We start from the raw sequence: 13,558 nt of genomic DNA, 5'->3' as shown, positions 1-13,558 counted from the left end.
GGCGAAAGCTTGTTTTTAGAAGTTGGAGCCGAAGAATATATAAAGCAATATATAAAGCATTGCTCTGACTATATAAAGCATTACGCACTGCCATCGAGCGCATGCAGGTTCACAGCGACCCCCTGTGGGCTTATGACACTGCAACTATTTACGGGAGTAGAAAGCCCAGTCTCTGCCTCAGAGCTGCTGGTGGTTTTGAACTGCCGACCATGTGGGTAACAGCCCCACTTAAAAAAACCACCAGGTTTTTCAGTAAGGACTTAGGTAAAAGGCAACACTGTCAATAAAATGAGTTTTTCATGTCCTTTTAAAACGAGTTAAACTGCTATGCCAGTCAAACTCCACTGTATTAATTTAATGGCAGTATTTTAAATGTTCTTCTTTCTTAAAGATGTCAATTTTTACAATACATTCTTTATAACTACTTAGACTTAGGATAGGAACATCTCATCAGGCAAACATAAGGTTGAGATTTCCAGGTATACTAAGGATGACATCATATCGGCATCTTGGCTGTGGAAGGCAGTGCCCTTCCTTTCCCCCCACCCAAATCACCCAACTTTAGGGAATTCACTGAATGACTGGGTGAGAATAGATCCTCTCTAAGGCGTGCTGGTGGCAACGTGGGTTACAGATTGGGCTGCGAACGGAAAGGTCAGAGGTTCTTCACACCCAGCAGCCCTTTGGAAGGAGAAAGAAGAGGCTCTCTGCTCCCATAAAGATTTCGCCTCAGAAACACTGTGGGGCAGCTCTGCTCTGTCCTGTCCGATCAATATGGGTCTGATTCAACTCAACGGTGACAAGTTTGGCTTTGTTTTTGACTCCTCTAAAGCAGAACCCCTTCAGAGGGGTGGTTAGGAAGCCATGTCCTGCCCCCCCCTGACTTGATCAGGCCTTATTTCTGTCTTGGCTTTGAAGAACAGAAATCAGTGGTCTCATTGTCCTGGGAGCTCCGGGAACCGAGTGCAGACAGTTGAGTCCATCTCGTGGTGACCCTGGTGTGTCAGGGTAGAGCTGTGTTCCACAGTGTTTTCAGTGGCTGTGGCCTTTTGGAGAGGAGCCCCGGTGGGTACAAGTTGGGCTGTTGATCACAAGGTCAACAGTTCAAAACCACCAACTGCTCCGAGGGAGAAAGAGGAGGCTTTCTACTCCTGTAAAGATTTACCGTCTCGGAAACCTTCAGGGGCAGTTTTACCCTGTCCCACAGGAGAACTAGGAGCCACCATGGACCCAGTGGCAGCGAGTTTGGTCGCTTGGTTGATGGCCTTTTATAAGTAGAACAGCAGGCCTCGCTTCTGGTTGGGCTCCAACCCCCAACCTTTTTGGTTACCAGCAGCGCCTGCTGTTAGCACCACCAGGGCCCCTGGGAATCTGGATGGATGGCCTGAGCTGTGTTGATTCCTTCTGAGGGCTTCGAGGAAGAGCTGCACCTTGCCTCACTCCATGGCTCCTGGTGGCCCCAGGCCTTGCTCAGCTTGCAGATACATGTGTGAAACAAAATTCAAAATGGACATCTGACTGCGAGTTCAAGGGGTTTCTCTGACCCACAGTGAAGCCTGTTCCCAAACTGTAAATCTGCGTGTGTGTGTGTGTGTGTGTGTGTGTGTGTGTGTCTGTTCCACTAAGCATTGCAGCATTGTTAGCCTTTTCTGGGTTACAAAGGACAGACAGTCAATAATGACTCCATTCTCAGGGATTTAATGAAAAGAAGATTATATACACCCTTACTTTTCATTTCAAGAGGTCTCCTAGCTCTAGAGAGGTAAAGGGCCACACTTCCCAGAGTTCTATCAATCACCTGTAGGTACTCTGTTACAAGAAGGAGCCCTGGTGGTGTGGTGGTTGTATGTTGGCCGCCCAACCCCAAGGTCAGCACTTTGAAACCACCAGCTGCTCCAAGGGCTTCGGATGAGGCTTTACTGTCATAGTCAGAGGCCCAGAAGTCCACAGGGGCAGCTCTGCTCTGTCCTCCAGGGTCACTGAGTCAGGATTGACTCCAGGGCAGTGAGGCTTTGTCATGATGAAAGCCTGTCCACATCGAATAAGCACTAAAGATTTGTGCAAAGTAATGCTCCCCCATCCTGACCTCCCAAGCCTAGTTACCCCATGCCAGCTGAGCTCAGTAAGGGGAGAGGGACATGACTCATTCAAACACATGGGCGATCTTCTAGCTGAAGCCTCCTCTTTAAATCTTTGAAAGTGTTTCCCAACAGCGACTGTGTCCCCTCGAACGGTCAGGAATGATGGGGGGAACCACAAAAGCAGACACCTACACTGCATCCTGGATTATAGGCTATAGTACAAATGCGTCTAATTCCCAGGGGGCGCTGAGCAATTGTTATTGTTCTGAAAAGGGGCGGTAGGCCAAATATGTTTGGGAACCTATGCTTCAAAGGATTCATCGCAACTCGCCTACCTGCAGGCACTTGTTTGTGCAGAATCAGAATGGTTTCTCTATACGTATCTAGATTAACTGCTCCAAATAAACCCTATTTTCTTTTGTTTTGATTTTTCAAAAACAGGTGGCTCCTGAGACTGGCTCTGTTTTGCGCTTACAAGTCAAAATGTCACATAATGCCATTCTGCTTGCCATGGGTACCTGCTTTGAGAACCATTTAAGACACGGGGAGGGATTCTCACAGTGCTGGGCCTGGTGGCCTGGAAGGAGGGTGTCCGTCTTTTAGAGCAGGGCTTTTCTGAGTGTGGCCCTAAACTGGCAGCATTGGCATTTAATGTTGTAAAGGAAACGGCTGGACCCTACAACAGACCTACTGAACCAGAAATTAGGGGTAGGGCCCCGCAGTCTGTTTTAACAAGCCCTGATGGGGGTCCTGATGGACCCTCTGTGTGAGCAGATGTGGGATGGGTTCTCAAAAGGAAATGATGCATTCAAGCAGCTTCCATAGGTGCATCTGGAGGGGCCCTGCACCTTCCTTCTCACACCTGTCACCAAGACAATCACGAGCCCCGGATGCCTGCCTACAGTCCCCCGGATGGTGCAGACTGTCAAGTGCATGGCTACTATCAAGAAGACTGGTGGTTTAAACACACCCACCCCTGGAAATCTACTTCTGAGAAATAATTTAAAAAACAACTACTAAACTCACTGCCATTGAGTCAATGCTGACTCACAGCGGCCGCCCTGTGAGTTTCCAAGACTGTAACTGGACCTCTTCCCCTAAGGCGGATGTGCAGGATTCTTAGACCCAGAGCAAGTCTAACAGTCCAAGTTTCATGGCAGTAGAGGGTTTTAATCCAGATCTTAGTCTGGTGCTGGTTCCATTTGAAACTTCAGCTTCGTTGAATACTTCAACCAGTGGTCCTCCCTCAGCCTCGACTGAGCATCGGGACCACCTGCCACACCCCAAGATTCTGATTGAACTCATCTGGGGGTGGCGTTTGGATGCAGAGAATTTTTAAGTTCCCGGGAGATTCTGGGATGCCCACGGCGGGAGCCCGGCTTGCTGTTGCAGTTACCTGGATCGTCCAGCAGAATGCGCTGTCCCCTAGCTCATCGAGGGAGCGGCCAGCGCGGGGAGGGGGCTTGCAGCTGGACCGGTTCGCGCAGTGAAAGTGAGCCCTCTCCCCACCCCGAGACTCTAATACTGGGATCGCCAACTCCTGTGCTCGACAGCTCCTAGGAAGTAACAATAAGAAGTAATACCTTCGATGTCGTAGGACAGTCACACATGAGCCCACATTTCTGCATTTTTAAAATGAGTAGGGGACTTGACCTGTACTCGTTCTTCCAATACATATGGAACAGACAAGACACTGCTCTGAGGTAAGGGATAAACACTTCAGTGGGACAAAACGACCGGATAATAGAAAACGATGGCGCCCATTTGTTCCTTCTTCAGGGGAAGGGACTGTGGGTGTCCAATGTTTAAGAGTAGGAGGCGACCATGAAGGGGGAGGCTAATATTCAGTGGACACATGGGGCAGGCACTGGGATTGTGTATTGTCATGTGGCTCCTGTTTGGTTGTCATAGCAACGGAGCAAGGGAACCCGAAAGCCACTTGTCCAGTCTGCCGGACTTGGGGTGACTTGTGTTTCAGAGTAGACTGTGTAATGCGTTCTCAACAGCAGGCTGATGTCTCTGAAATACCAGCAGGCCTTTCTTCTGAGACACCTGTACATGGGGTCAGTTAGTAGCTGAATCTTTAACTATTTGCGCACCCCCCACCCCCACCCCCGTGAGGCAGGTGCAGTAAATCCCATTTCACAACGGAGTCATGTGAGGCTCAGAGATGTTAAGAACCTGGCTCAAAGTCGCACAGCTAACATGTGGTAGAGCCAGCATGGGAATCGAGCGTGTTCACTCCCACCTTGGGACTGTCTTGCCACTTCTGTTTTCCGTCCTGTGCCTACCCACAGGGGCCCGGGGACACACTGGCATAAGCATGGGCTGCTACCTGTGAGGCCGGCGATGGTTCGAACCACCAACGGCTCGCTCATTGGTAGAACGACCAGGCTGACTGCTTCTATAAATATTTCTCATCTCAGAAGCTATATATATACATATATACACATATACATATACATGTATATATATAAAACCAAGCCCTGTGGGGTCATGGTTATACATTGGTCTGCTAACAACAAGGCCAGCAGTTGGAAACCACCAGTGGTTCCTGAGAAGGACAGGCTTTGTAGCCCCACTAAGCATCACAGTCTGGGAAAGGCACAGTAGTTCTACCCGGCCCCTGTAAGGCCACGAGGAGTCCGCATCGGCCCCATGAGGGTGAGTGAGATGACTGGGAATCAACTTAAGAGCAGTGGGTTTGCTTTTCCAACAGGCAACCTGGTGGTGCAGTCCGTTAAGCACTGGGCTGCTAATAGCCAGATTGGTGGTTCAAGCCTCTCAGGTGCTCCCTGGGAGAAAAATGAGGCTGTCTGCTCCTGTGAAGGGTTACAGCCTCAGAAACCTGAGGGAACACTCTGGAATGAACTTGATAGCATTGGTTGGGTGTGGGGCACTGTGGGCTAGGCATTGGGCTGCTAACAGAAAATTCAGTGGGTTTAAATCCCACCACCTACCCCACAGGAGAAAGATTTGCTCCTCTAAAAATTTAAACAGTCTCGGATGCCCTAGATAGGGCCCCTGAAAGTCCGAAACAGCTTAAGGGCCCAGGCTAGTGGATGGACCTCCTCCTCTTCTTAGCTGTCTGTCTGACCCTCTTCCACTCCCACCCCCATCCACATATGCTGCTGAGAGTGTCCTGAGACTCAGCCCCTCTCCAGGCCACAGCCCCAGCTCTGCCCACTCGGGCCCAATCCAGGCCTCTCCCCTGGTGGGGGCGGGCACCCATGGAGGGATGCCAATTTGCAGTCTCCTGAGTGTGAATGAGATTTCTAATAGGAACGACTGCCTGCTGGCTTCAGGCAAGTCAGGGGCAAACAGGAATTGAGAGGCAGGAAATGGGGAGGAAGAGGGCCAGGTAGGTGCAGGGCCAGGGAGCAGCCCAGGGTCTAGAGCAGCCTCACAGGGATCCTCAAACTATGGCCCGCGGGCCACATGCGGCCCCCCCAGGACATTTATCCAGGCCGCCGGGTGTTTTTGCCCCGTTTTGTTTTTCACTTCAAAATAAGATATGTGCCGTGTGCATAGGAATTTGTTCATAGTTTGTTGTTATTTTTAAAAACTATAGTCCGGCCCTCCAACGGGTCTGAGGGACAGTGAACTGGCCCCTGTTTAAAAAGTGTGAGAGCCCCTGCCAGGTGATAGTGGCAGGCTAAAGGTCTCCCCAGAGAGAGGTCCGGCCGCCAGCACGTGGTAAACCAGCACGTGGTAAACGGCAGGTGAGCTGTGTTAAGGAGGATGCCCTTTGTGACTGTTGGCTACTGCAGGGCTGTCTTCTCAGGTGCCTCTGCAGGAGTTTAAACATCGACTATCCCAGCGCCGTTGCCCAGTGTTTAACCATCTATGCCACTGGGGGTGGGGGCATCGTATTGTGAGTGTTCCCTCAGGGAGTCGAAGTCCTTCAACATTTAAGCCCAATATAGGTGTAAAGATGCTTTGGTATTCCAGAGGGAAGCCACTCCCAGCCTTCTCAGCTTCCCAAGGCCTCTGACCAATCCTCCCCTTCTCTGGCCCCAGCGCTGCCCTCAGTGTGGCCACGGCTATTGCTGTGGTGGGAGGGGAAAGCCATGAGGAGCTGAGCATTTGTGTTTATTGCTTGAAAAAAAAAAAGTATTCCCACTGAGAGTCTCCCCGTGGGACTGTGACCTGCACTGGGGTGTCTAGAAAGAGTCGGAGGGGTTTCTTCTACAAATGCTTCTCAGGGGGGAGGGGGAGTTTCCAAGCACACCTTCTTCCTGGGTAACACCTCTGAACCTGGCAGCTCTGAGACAGTTGGACCAAGAGAATCCAGGAACAGAGATCCTTCTCCCCCTACTGCGGCCCCTGACAAGCCCTGAGTCCGTTCCTACGCCAGGCAGCCCAAGCCCACAGCCACCAGCCAACATAGGCATGCCTCCCACATGGCTGCCAGGACTCCTGCAGCATGAGCATGTGTGTCCCAGACCTTCACAGCCCCAGCCAGCCAGCGACCCAGGCCCGAAAGCCCCAGGTATGGGGTCAAGAGAACCTCACACTGCAGGTGGCCAGCGAAAATGGAAAATGGCAGTAAGGTGGTTGAGGGAGGGGAATTCCCTCTCCCTGCCCCTTAGTCATTGGTGTTGAAGCTATGGAGACTGGAATCATTGCTTCTAGAAGATTCATCTGAAGTATAAATGCCATGGAGTGGTCAGGGGGGATTCCTGAGGTAGCCTCTTGGTATGTCCTGAGATATGGGAAAAGGAAACTTTTATTATCTTCACAGTCTTACAATGACAACAATCTACCAGCAAATACAGACTCACAAGCCCAACAAGTGTGGGAGGAGGATGGGACCCACTCACAAATATGCATAGGCTTTGACAAAGGAGATCTATAGACTCTTCACGTCATCTGCAAACATACCCACAAATATAGTAGAGCATACAAGGGACAAATCTCTGAAAAGTTCCTAGCCAAAAACACCTCGAGGGATTGAGTCTCTGGGCATGGGGGTGCAGGGCCACATCCATGGGGGACAATTGGCATAACAAAGCTAACAAAGAACATGTTTTACAACTAGCTTGGGTGAGTAGCAACTGGGGTCTTGAAGAAGGTCAAAGATGCTCAGAAATATTTAACCCAAAGAACAAAGGAACAACATTAACGTCAGTGTCCATGACCCCGAGACCAGAAGAATCAGAAGAAGTCGGGGCCCGGCTACCTAGACCAAGTGCTCTGAAAGGGATCACATTCAAAGGAGCTGGAGAAGGTGGGGGGACAAAGGGGAATGGAACTCAAAACCATAAACTAACCAGGTTTACTGGCCAGAAATGAGTGGAACCTCTTCGCCACCTAATGGGGTGACTAGGAGAAGTATGTAGTTGGCTTCGATGTAACTTGGCTAACAATCCGCAGTACCTGTGGCCCTGAGCTAACCCCTCTCTCCTGCCTCTCAGAGTATGCGGGGTAGTCTCTGGGTATTAGCTAAGCCACTTCTGATCTAAGTGCTCATGGATCTTCCAGGCTCCCTCCCTCCTCTCACTAAGAGCCAGGACTTACGTCCTCAGTCTGTCTCCTCAAGATTTAGGGTCCCTAAGTCATGGAAACTCTGTACCACGAGATCTTTGTTAAAACAAACTTTGCTTTCCTACCTTGTACCTGTCATTCCAAGAGTTGTGTCTGGCTGCAAAACTGTTTCATCAGCCTCTCCATACTTATAGATAGAGGTGAAGGTGTAGCTATAGTGATGACTGGAATAGAGCTACATCCTAAGAGAACAAAGGGACGGAGACCAGCAATTGGAGGGAGGCTCTCCGGTCTCTTTTCTCACTGGGGTAAAAATAAAACTTAGAATCTTTCTAATCTAGCTGGTGTCTTGTAATCCGGCAGCAGTGACCTGGCAGTGAGGGCCCTTTTGGTGCCCACCCTCCAACAATCAATCAGGCCTAAAACTGGGCTCATCCTGTGGTTTAATTTTCAGTCAAACAACAGACAAGCTTATAAGGTAAACAGTAGCACAGGGCAGGACACACTCAGAATAACCAGCTGCTTGAGATCCAATGGGCAGCATCTGCCCACAAGGCAGGGAGGGTGAGGACTGAGCGGGGATGGAAGCATGGGTGAAACAGGGTGGAAGCGGGGGTGGGGGGGTGGGGGTGGGGGGGGATGTGATGTTACTTTGTGGGGATTGCAGTCAAGCACAGGGGAAAAGGTATGCAGTGTTGAATGTAACGCATATTTGCTGGGGAAACCCCCTTCACTCACTACACAATACAAGGTTAAAAAACATGGGGAAAAGAAATGTGGGAACCCCACCACCCCCTGCCGCTGTGGTGGCCAGCCCCGTGTGGCAGACTGGGACTTGTTGTTGATCAGTAGCGAGACAACAACAAAATCACTAGTCTTCCAGATGGGGCCAGCCATGGTTTCACATCCCGGCCGGTTCTGCCAGGTCTTTGGGGGCCATCACCCTCCACTTCCAGCTTTGGGGCTTCCACCAGTCGGTCCCACGCAGGGCCTGCATGACATCCGGGTCCTTCCGTGCACACCCACCCACCCACACCTTGGGCTTCTCTGAAGTCCATGGTCAAGTGGAGGAGAAAGTATTGTCCTCTTTTCTATCTTGATCCCGTTCCGTTGGTCTGCTTTCTTTATTAAACGTGGTTTCCTGGTCAATGCAAACAGAACAGAAAGGTTATCAACTAACTCATCCACGGAGGGATAGGGGAAATGGGTGGGTGGGAAGGGAGGGTGGACTCCTGGCTCAGCCCCCTGCCCCCTCTGCTACTGGGCTTCCTTCTTTAACATCCCCATCCTGGGTTGCTGCTGGAGGAGGCAAAAGGGGGCCAGCCTCTAATTGCTCAGGCAGGACACATCCGCTCCTTAATTAGCAAAAGCCACAATATCCTGGCGGCTCAGGGAGCACAACCCTAATTGTATTTCTGCAGCAGCTGAAGAATAATTGGCCCATTCCTGTTGCTGCTGCTTTTAGTTCGTGTTCTGTTTAATTGCTAGCTCTTTCTCTTTTCACCTTGCCCCTCCGTCCTTGGGTCTGTTCTCTTTATCGAGAATGCATTTGCTGGAGGTGCATTTGCCTGGAGACAGAGAACCCTAGGGCAGAGGGATCCATGTAGCAGGCTAGGGGTGGCACTGGCAGTAGTCAGCCCTGGGGGCCCTGCACCTTCTAGCTCTCAACCCTACAGAGGATACAGCCCTGCTGTGGGCCTGGGGGGGAAATCCATGAAGTTCTTCCGTTGGAAGCTGTAATGGTGACTATCCCTTCCCAAGAAGTTCTCAAGACTCCCTTCCACAGCCCCTTCACCCCCTCCCCAGTGGGACGCTACCTCAGAAACCTTAAGCTGCCAGGAAGCTGAAACTTATGGAACTCATCAAGGGAGAATGATTTGTTGCCTCTAATATAAATCAACACAATAATAACGCATTGTCTCTTTGCTACCGCAGGGAGAGGACCAGTACACCTTTTGTACCATTTCAGAGACAAAGATCACAGTGCTAACCCAGAGAACAAGGATGAGGCGCTAGGTGGGACCAGGAGCGGCTAGCACCCCTGGGATTCCCAGGAACACCGGAGCTCACAAATAAACGCCAGATGGAAACAGACAAGCACAGAGGGCATTACACAGAGCAGTTGGAGAGAAGCGTCACAGCTCCCTGGACACTGACTTGCAGATCCGTCCAAGCCGGCCCAGGGCTCTGGCTCTAAACCAGTCCCTGTCCACGAGAACAGTGACTGCCTGCGGACAGTTCTGCCCGCCTGTCTAGCATAGAGTGTAGTACACTAACTCAGAGTGTGAGACTGGGGGGCTGAGAGGCAGAGCTTTTTCCCATGGCCTTTTCCTTGGTAGGCCAGTGAAGACGGGTTTGAACCTGATTGTGTGCCAGGTTTTAAAATGCTTTGACGCGGGGCTCTGTCTGTGTGTGGAGAAGATGCAAGTAGCCAAAGAGGCTGCACACCGGTCTCAAAGAAAAGCATGTTAAGCCCACCCACTTTCACTCCCCACCTCTAGCTTCTTTCTGCTGAACTTAGAGCTGTCCGCTTAGCAATCCTGTTTCCATGGTTTCCTCCAATCCTCTCATCTCGCTCACTTCAGGATGGTAATGGGTGCCAGGGATCTTCAATGCGGCTACTCCACGTAACCATGGAAACAATTAACTAAGCCTTCATTGATCTTTTGTGAAGAGGGCGAGGGAGCTTTTTGATAGGGCTTTATTAGCACATGTTGTCTCAACAGCAACTACCAACACCAAAGCGAAGCAGCGGGAGACAGCAGTGGAATGGGGTGCAGTGCTGAGTCCCTGTTCTGGGGAAGGGACTGGTCCTAGCACTGGGCAGGAGAGTTCAATTCAAATGCCTCTTGACCTTCCTCTGACAGTTCTACTGACCCAAAATGAACTTGAACGTGTATCCCACAGGCCCACTGCCGTGAAGTCTATCCCAACTCACAGAGACCCTGTAGGGCAGAGTAGAACTGTTCCCTAGGGTTCCCAAGTCCGTACATCTTGATGGAAGCCAACAGCTTCATCTTTTTCCCAAGGAGCCACTGGTAGGTTTGAATCACCAACCTTGTCCTAACAGCCCACTGCTTAACCCGCATCACCACCAGGGTTCCTTTCCAAGATGTCTATGAGGGAACTAGTAATTAGTTGGCCTCACGGTGACTCTGACTCCAGGTGGCCACTTGTTTTGAGAGCACGGTTTTCAGTGGCTGATTTTTCAGAAATAGATCACCAGGCCTTTCTTTTGAGGCACCCTGAGTGGAGTGGAACCTCCACCTTTGGGTGGCAGCTGAGAGTGCTCGGTATTTGCACCACTCAGGGACTCCATATGTGACATGCTACCTCACAGTGAGGGTTTCTAGGCTGCTAGCACGGAGACTGGATCCTGCCGAATGCCTGGAACTGATGGGCCAGGAAAGGAGGGGCTACTGACAGCATCAGCATGGTCAAGCCACTGGTCCACTACCAGCATCCACTCTAGCAACAGACCAAGGTCATACTGACCAGGGGGTTTGCTGCTCATGCAAAGGTTCTTTCTGCCCACTGTCACATGACCTGTCTTGGAAGGATGGAACGTTCTCTCTCCTTTCTTTTAGAAAAAGAGGACTAGAGTCGCATCATGCCACAACTCTTGTCCTGGTGTGCTAGGGTCCTCGGAGAGGATCTGCTGGCCTTGACCTATTGGTGGGGCAGACAGTGCCTCCACGAGTGCCCTGCTCAGAAACGTGCTCTGCCGCACTGGGCCTCTGGGACATGGGAGTGGCCGCATCTTTCTTTGTACCTATAGGTATTGGAACCTGCAGTGGTGTGATGCAAATCCATTTCTTTGGTTTTCTAGTATCCAAAGGAAAAAAGAAAAAGAGGACCAGCCTTCAGTGCCGGCATCCCTTAATAAGACTTTGTGCCAAGGACAAGGAGAGAAACAGACCCGTTCAACTTCAAGTCCATGAGGGACCAGGATAATCTCCCGTTTCCGGAATCACCTAACACCTACAGGCCACAAACCTGTCTGGGAAGCGATGGCTCAGCTCATATCGAATGACAGGACCACCATCCCCTTCCATCCACTGGACATGGATGTCAAAGGGCAGCAAGCTGTGAAGAGGGAGATAACGTAAGTGGGAAAGTTCTCACATACAACCATCTGAGGACCCCAAAGCTAGGCAAAGAGGGTCCAAAACGCTGAGACATTTGTTTGACACAGAGAAGCAGCTCATCCCCCTTTTAGCCTCCCATCTTTAATACCCAGAGTTTTCACTAAGTCACTAAGGGCGAAGGCCAAGTTTACGCTTTTAGGGGAAATCAGCCAAGGACTCCTAGACACACAGTGCATCAACATGCCCTGATTTAGATGAGTGCACGTGCGCGTGCACGTGTGAAATTAAAAAGGGCTTCTATAACCATACATTAGTCGGGCATGTTCAAGAAAGTTACAAATACCTAGGTGGACATTTCATTCTTGCTGGTCAAATGCAATCTGGATTAACCAAAGCAGATCCTAGATCTTGGATCTTGAACTTTGAGCTCCATCTTTTGGCACTGGTTGAAATAAGGCAGATTCCATCATGCTGGATACCCGGCTCCTTCAGGGAGTCAGAAAGAGATACATGTCATTCTCTGATTGGTTGGCAAAGCAGGGCACGCTAACCAATGAGAGAGTGTTTCTCCCTTACTGGGCAATACCATCCCAATTCTCTTCTTGAAAGTAGACCCTTTGTCCCTAAAGAAAATGGGCAGAAAGAGAATACTATTTTTTCCTGCACTGTTATTGTGAGATATTCATGATGTGGGGCACGGTGGCTGCCCCTGAGAGTTCACGAACGAAGGCCCTTCATTTGGAAGAAAATACAAAAAACAAACAAAACCAGACCAGCTGTTTGGCCTGAATGAACAAGAATTTCTATAGTAACATATGATGGGGGAGATATTTTAATGTCAATGAACCTAAAACTATACCTAGTCAGACCACAGGGGGACATTTCTGTCTTAAAGTTAACATCAAAATGATAATGATTTTTAAATTATTCTAGTTATGGGTGAAGGAAGAAGGCAAAAGAGAGGAGAGGAAAAATAGGGGATGTTTGCCGATAAAGGGCATCATAGAAAAAGAATAGTTGTTGCTGGGAATCTGGATATTTCTGCCAGCCCTGTGTTGTCGAGTGATAGCCTAAACCACACTCGGGGCCTAGGAGTCCATTCTGGCTCCGGGGGCCTGAGGGCAGAGTTGAACTGCCCCACAGGGTCTCCAAGGTGGGGCACACGTTATAGCAGCAGACTGCCACATCTCCTACCAGAAGACAGGCTGGTGGATTTGAACTGCACTTTAACTACTGTGCCACGAGCTCTTCTCTACTAGGTGACAGCTCAATTTAAGGCAAGGCTTTGGTTTGGAAAGAGAAAGTATCTTGTTTTTAGAGAGAAATTCTCTCAATGAAATAAAAAAGCCCTCACTCACTGGCGTCAAGTTGATTCTGACTCATGGTGCCCCAATCAGACAGAGTAGAACTGCCTCCATGGATTTCCAAGACTAACTTTACGGGAGTAGAAAGTCTCACCTTTTCCCCAAGGAGAATGGGTGGTGGTCTTGAACTTCTGACTTTGAGGTTAGCAGCCCAACTTGAAACCCACTATACCATCCTGGGCTTCAACAGTGCCCCATAATTTTTCTCTGTCTTCAAAGCCTACACCTATCGAAGAGACTAGTTGGACAGATGAAATGAAGGCGTACAAAAGTGTTGTTCTATTAAGCTAGCAGTGATATCCCCATACATTGTTCTGAATATATTACAGCTGCCTTCTGAAAATTATGAGTCAAATGATTTCCCACCCAGACGTCACACATGACACAGGCAAGGAAGGTTGGCCAAGGGAGAAACTGTTTGAATGTGTCAATCAACAGAATTGGAAAGGAGCAAAGGTGCAGAATCTGTCAGCCCAGGGCTGGGGAGAGAGAAAAGATGTGAGAATCGCAACAGCATACATGTAGGTGATGCCGGATG

At 50.0% G+C, this 13,558-nt stretch overlaps 1 non-coding gene across 1 annotated transcript; it reads left to right on the top strand.

Moving 5' to 3' along the window:
* Nucleotides 1-11,162: 11,162 nt before the first annotated feature.
* LOC115871860 lies at nucleotides 11,163-11,288 on the top strand. The gene has a single exon (XR_004047521.1). It is a non-coding gene; the product is annotated as a small nucleolar RNA SNORA3/SNORA45 family (small nucleolar RNA).
* Nucleotides 11,289-13,558: the final 2,270 nt, after the last annotated feature.

This window comes from Echinops telfairi, unplaced genomic scaffold (genome assembly GCF_000313985.2).
Source record: "Echinops telfairi isolate 266 unplaced genomic scaffold, ASM31398v2 ScPeMD7_7409;HRSCAF=8447, whole genome shotgun sequence".
Taxonomy (NCBI): domain Eukaryota; kingdom Metazoa; phylum Chordata; class Mammalia; order Afrosoricida; family Tenrecidae; genus Echinops; species Echinops telfairi.
The sequence above is the reverse complement of the archived record's forward strand: the minus strand, read 5'-3'. Positions and strand labels throughout refer to the sequence as shown.